The 6,000-nt window shown below is 43.0% G+C and overlaps 1 pseudogene across 1 annotated transcript; it reads left to right on the top strand.

The window, feature by feature from the left end:
• The first annotated feature begins 2,435 nt into the window (after positions 1-2,435).
• Positions 2,436-2,927, top strand: LOC308421050 (peptidyl-prolyl cis-trans isomerase A-like; annotated as a pseudogene). Its single transcript has one exon. The product of its transcript is annotated as a peptidyl-prolyl cis-trans isomerase A-like (transcript).
• The last annotated feature ends 3,073 nt before the right edge of the window (positions 2,928-6,000 follow it).

Raw genomic sequence — 6,000 nt, 5'->3', positions numbered from 1 at the left:
GCGGCCTGTGGGGCGTGCACGCTCGGTCAGAGTCCGCCTCTTCCTGCCTGGAAAGGAAGTGCGTCGGTGCGAGTGAGCCGGACGTCCGGTTCTTCCGGTGGTTCGGGGCGAGTTTGGGAACGGGATTGGCGGATGTCACAGTTCCCAGTCCACAACCTCACTGCTTGAGCGCCACGAGTAGAGCCGGCTTTTCATCAGTAGAATACCAGGTCTTTCTCGAAACCTCTAACCTTTCGCAGGGCATGACGGCCGCGATTTCCACGCATGCTCAGTACTTCCGAGTGGACCTCTATGTTCAGTGAACCGTCTGCTTCCGGTGACCCACCAAGCTCCGGAGGTCTCAGGGGTGAGGGTGGAAAAGATGACTAGTTTTAAAAAAAGGGGGGGGGGGGGGGTTAGTAGGTCAGAGTATTCACATTATTCCAGAATGTAAAGGTGTGAGTGGGTTTTATGCAATTTTGCCTTTTTTAAAGCTAGTTCAAAAAGCTTGAAGTACATTTAACTTTATGCTCATCCAGTTGAGTTATTTCGCAAGAATAACTGTAGCCCACATAAGACAGGTTCTCAAACTACGGGGTCCCTAGGATCACAGAAGGGTGTTCAGAAGACCTGGACGATTTTTTGTAGTAATGCTAAAACATTTATTTTCCTTTTTCATCCGTGAGCAGTAAGGTTTTCCAGTTAACCAGCGCCTGGTAAAACAGCTGGAGCAGCAAGGCAAACAAGTACGTGTTAAGGCAGATCCCTAGTTGCAACTAATCTGGAAGCCACCATTTAAACTTTGACATTGGGGCGGGGGTGCCCATTTAATCTAAGTGCTTGCTTTTCTAATTCCAGACCCACTCTGGGTGACTTCATATACTTCATCCAAAACAGCACAACAAACTAAAAAGAGAAGTGCACAGGGAATCCCCACAGGCTGTTAAGCCAGACATTAAAAGCATTCTTCCTTAAAATGGTATGCCTATAAAAGTACCTGGTTGAATTTGAGCATTTTTCCCTGATTCATCTAAGAAATGGCCCTAAATTAAATACTTAGAAATGACAGGAATAGTTTAAATAGATTAGGGGAAGCTTCAAAGTCATATTACTGTCTCTTAAGTTATTTTGAAATTTAATCTTGTCTACTTAACTCCTATATGTTGTAAATTTATGGTAAACTAATACCAACTATAAAAGGTTGTTATCAAATAGGAAGAAATGAAGTAAGTCCCTCATTCAGTTGAACACTGGTATGTTTGGGAGGTCTGAAATCTGAAGAACGTCAGCTATGAGATGAACTGCAGTGAGAAGTTTTGTGGCAGTTGCATATAGTGGTATCAACATGAAAGCTTGATCATTACAAATGTATGGCTCACAGGAAATGAAAACATTCAATGGAAACATACCCACGATGGAGTCATCAAAACCTGAAACTCTTGAAAATTATTCCACAGGAAACAGTTTTCCTCTCCCAGTATTGTGCAACATCAGGGCAGCAGTACTGGTCACCTGGATTTATAAACACCGAAAAGTAGCAACAGCCAGTGTGCAAGTCACTGACAACCGGAGTCACCAAAAATCTTACTGAGAACCCACGTGTCATTGAATGTTATCAGTGCCTTTAACAAAATTAGCTCCTTTAATTAGGATTACTTTGTGAGAAGAGGTTTGTCTTGTTCTACACCAGAAATAAAGCATTTCCAATTCTGTTGTAAAATATTTACTCTGTAACACTTGTGCATAATTTTGTTTTTAGAATAATAGAGTAAATAGTGATACCAAAATATAGGACAATTAGACATATATTTTCCCTGTGCCAGAAGTGTTAAGCAAAGGGATTAAGTTGCAAGTAGGGTTAATATTACTGAAGAATTTTAACATTTTTCCAACAAGTTTAATTATTATGAGATAAGATTTCTTCACAGCTCTTATCTGTAATAGATAAGGCTAGTTCTGAGAACGGCAGCTTGGAACAGTATTTTTTTTTTTTTTTAATTTAAGGTGTATGATGGTCTGCTTGTATGTATATATGTGCGCCTTGTGTGTGTCTGGTGTCAAAGGAGGCCAGCAGAGGACAACAGATCCTCTGGAACTGGAATTAGAGGTGGTTGTGAGTGACCATGTAGATCCTAGGACCAAACCTGGAACTTCAGAACAGGCAGTGCTCTTCAAGGCTGAATCATCTCTTTAGGGCATACATCATTAATCTTAAGGCTACCTTAAAAAGTAATGCAATCTATACCTAAAATTGTATTTATAATGGCAGGCTAGATAATTTACTCACAAAGGATTTAACAAGTTAGCTTATGTTTCCAGGGTATCTTAATCTACAGAAAATTTCCTTGGAATTCAAAAGACTTAGTTAATGTAATTACTAAAAGTGGATTTAGCTAGGATCTTCATTAGACCTTTAGAAATAGTGCCTCTGTCACTTTTTGCCTCTTGCTGCAGACATGGTCAACCCCACCGTGTTCTTCAACATCATGGCCGATGGAGAGCCCTTGGGCCATGTCTTCTTCCAGCTGTTTGCAGACAAAGTTCCAAAGACAGCAGAAAACTGATGCTCTGAGCACTGGAGAGAAAAGATTTGGCTATAAGGGTTTCTCCTTTCACAGAATTATTCCAGGATTCATGTGCCAGGGTGGTTTCTTCCCACGCCATAATGGCACTGGCATCAAGTCCATCTACAGAGAGAAATTTGAGAATGCGAACTTCATCCTGAAGCAAATAGGTCCTGGTATCTTGTCCATGGTAAATGCTGGTCCAAAAACAAATGGTTCCCAGTTTTTTATCTGCACTGCCAAGACTGAGTGGCTCCATGGCTGCATGTGGTCTCTGGGAAGGTGAAAGAAGGCATGAACATTGTGGAAGCCAGGGAGCATTCTGGGTTCAGGAATGGCAAGACCAGCAAGAAGATCACCATTTCCAACTGTGGACAGCTCTAATTTCTTTTGACTTTCAGGCATTTTACCCATCAAATCATTCCTTCTGTACCTCAGGAAAGCACTCCCACCCCATCTGCTCTTAATAGCCTATAATCTCTGCTCTCACTGAAGTTCTTTGGGTTCCATATTTTTCTCATTCTCCTTCAAGTCTAGCTGGATTGCAAAGTTTATGATTATGAATAAAAATAAATTAAAAAATAGCTGTCATAGGCCATGCACCTATCTTAGATGGCACACGACTTTAGTCCCATCACTCCCACTTGGGATAAAGGAGCAGGTGGATCTTTGAGAGTTCAAGGCCAGCCTGGTCTACAAAGCAAGTTCCAGGATAACCAGGACTATTACACAGAGGAACCCTGTCTCAAAAGATTCAAACAAAAAGACTTAGAGGCTTGGTACCAGGATTCTGGAGAATCTCTGAGTGTAAGGCTTGCTTGTTCTACAAATATTACACAATGAGGTAAACACAAAATGCATTAGATTATTTTCAGTATACATACAGAAAGCTTTAGGGGGAATGGGTTTCAGGGCATTAGCACAATTACTGCAAAAATGAACAAAATTAATTTGGTATCTCAACAGAATTAGGACCTCGTAAAGTCTCACCTATTCTTGCTTCTGTTTCAGTCTGGATCTCCCAAAGACTCTTGAGACCAGTTTTGTCTGGGAAGTGCCCCTAGGAGACTTCACCAATGGGAAGACAGGGAGTTGAGTTGACTGAGATGAATTATAGCAAACTAGCTCTAAGGGAAACCGGGGCATAATCTCACTGAGACCCAGAGCTTTGGGCAAATCTGTCACAAGCAAGAGGGTAGGAGTATTTACCCACTGATTCCCATAGTTACTGAGGCTTACTTCCATACTGTGACAGTTCCCTACCACTTCCTACAAGGCATATGAGGCTCTGTGGTATGGGTGTTTTTAAGGGAACATGAGTGTAATTTGACCTTTTCCCCCTTTCCTAGAGTGCACACTGTAGAACAGCACACCGTTTGTCTGGAGCCCCCTTTACTTTCCATTTCATCTGTTTCCCACCACACTGTAAAGGATATGGTCTCCAGGGTCCTTTTTAAGTTCTAGAAATGGAACCAATATCCACACATATAGTGGGTGCAATGTGCCAGTGAAGGTGTCACCTCAGGTCTCTTCTTAGCAATTTATTAGAGAAAAACACACACTTGAAAGAGAATAATGTGGGCTAACCCAAAAAGAAGAGGGGGACAACACCCTGGGCTCTGTGTTGTAGGCTTTTTACAATGGTATTACATTTACAAGGCAAGTGGCATACTGGTGAGGTCAGGTGATTCTTCCTCCATGTCATGATGTTTTCCTGTTTAGGCCATTTCTCCTCATGATCGTCACAAAGAGTCCAAAAGAGGCCAGGTAGGAAGGCCAACTCCGTACTACAAGCAATATTACTAATGAAGGCAAGGTCTTATGTCTAACAAAGGGTATGGACCCTATGTTAGTATACCTGTGTGGCACTTTAATTTCTTATTTACTGTCTTAGTTAGGGTTTTACTGCTGTAAACAGACTCCATGACCAAGGCAAGTCTTATAAATGACATTTAATTGGGGCTTCCTTACAGGTTCAGAGATTCAGTCCATTATCATCAAGATGGGAGCATGGCAATCTCTAGGCAGGCATGGTGCAGGAAGAGCTGAGAGTTCTACATCTTCATCCAAAGAAAGCCAGGAACAGACTGGGCATCCTCAGGCAGCTAGGAGGAGGGTCTCCAAGCCCACCCCCAGAGTGACACACTTCCTCCAACAAGGCCACACCTAATCATGTCAGGCCAAGCATATGCAAACCATCACATTTATATTTATGTTCATTTTATATGCTTGAGTATTCTGCCAGTGTGTCTCTATGTGAATCTTGTGTGTCTGGTGCCTACAGAGGTCAGAAAGTGGCATCAGATCCCCTGAACTGGAGTTACAGACTATTGTGAGCCACCATGTGAGTGCTGGGAGTCAAACCTGGTCCTCTGCTGGAACAAGTGCTCTTAACTGCTGAGCCAACTCTCCTACCCCAGCCTTGATTTTTGATATAGTGAGTAGGTACACCACACAGGGACATTCTGACCATCTGGTGGCACAGCTGCCTAGCAGCAGAGATGGTTTTCCCTTGGTACCCTACTCATATCAACTCTACCTCAGTTTCAGAATAGGAAACTATGTTTTCTGTGTAACTTCGTCACTAGGTTCTTCAAAGCACAGAGCGGTATTTGAAGCTGCTGAGACACCCGTCATGCTTGTGGGAATGCCACATTTCTGTGTGTTCTCCACTATATGGAAGTTAAGTTTGTCATCCACATTACACGCAAGCATATCTGACCTGTCAGTACCAGATGTGTCCACAGCCATCCAGTACACAGGCTTTTATTCTGCCGTGCGTCATCTTCGACTCTCATTTTTATACGGTGGGTGTCAAGGCTTCTCATCTCAGATCTCGTATACAAACTAGTTTGTCTAGAGGTGGACTCAGGCGTTGTCTTCTCTCTTCACACCCAAGTATGTACAGATCAAAGGGGGTGTCTCTTCTTTGTTCCTCCTTTATATCAATGAGCAATGATTACTGAATTACAGAAATGTTGAGTTCCACTTCAGATGTTAGAAGCGGAAGTACAGAGTGTGACTAAAGCCAGAGCATTTGGTTGTTTGGTTTGCCTACTTGCTTGGTTTTGAAGTGGATTCTCACTATGCAGCCCAGACTTCGTTCAAACATCTGATCCTCCTGCCTCAGGCTCCCACTAACTGAAATGACATGTATCTTCACCTTGTGTTCCTTCAGTGTGACATTTTAAACCTTCAAGACATGTCCCAGTACCTCAGAGAGAGATCTACTATGGAACTGGGGCTGTGGCAGACACAGGTAGTTGAGATGTGGCTGGTGTTCTTATAGCAAGAGTCACAGGCCCACAAAGGAGAAAGGCACGTGGTGGCAGAGACAGAGGCCAAGAGACAGGACAAGAATGAAGAGTGGCAAGTCACTCCTGAAGCTAAGAAGAAGGAAGGACGGTATCTCCTCCACCAGGTTTCAGAGGCAGCGGGGCCCTCTCAGCACCTTTGT

The sequence above is a fragment of the Micromys minutus genome (assembly GCF_963924665.1).
Source record: "Micromys minutus genome assembly, chromosome: 5".
In the NCBI taxonomy this organism is placed as follows: domain Eukaryota; kingdom Metazoa; phylum Chordata; class Mammalia; order Rodentia; family Muridae; genus Micromys; species Micromys minutus.
This window is presented reverse-complemented; position numbering and strand designations above follow the sequence as displayed.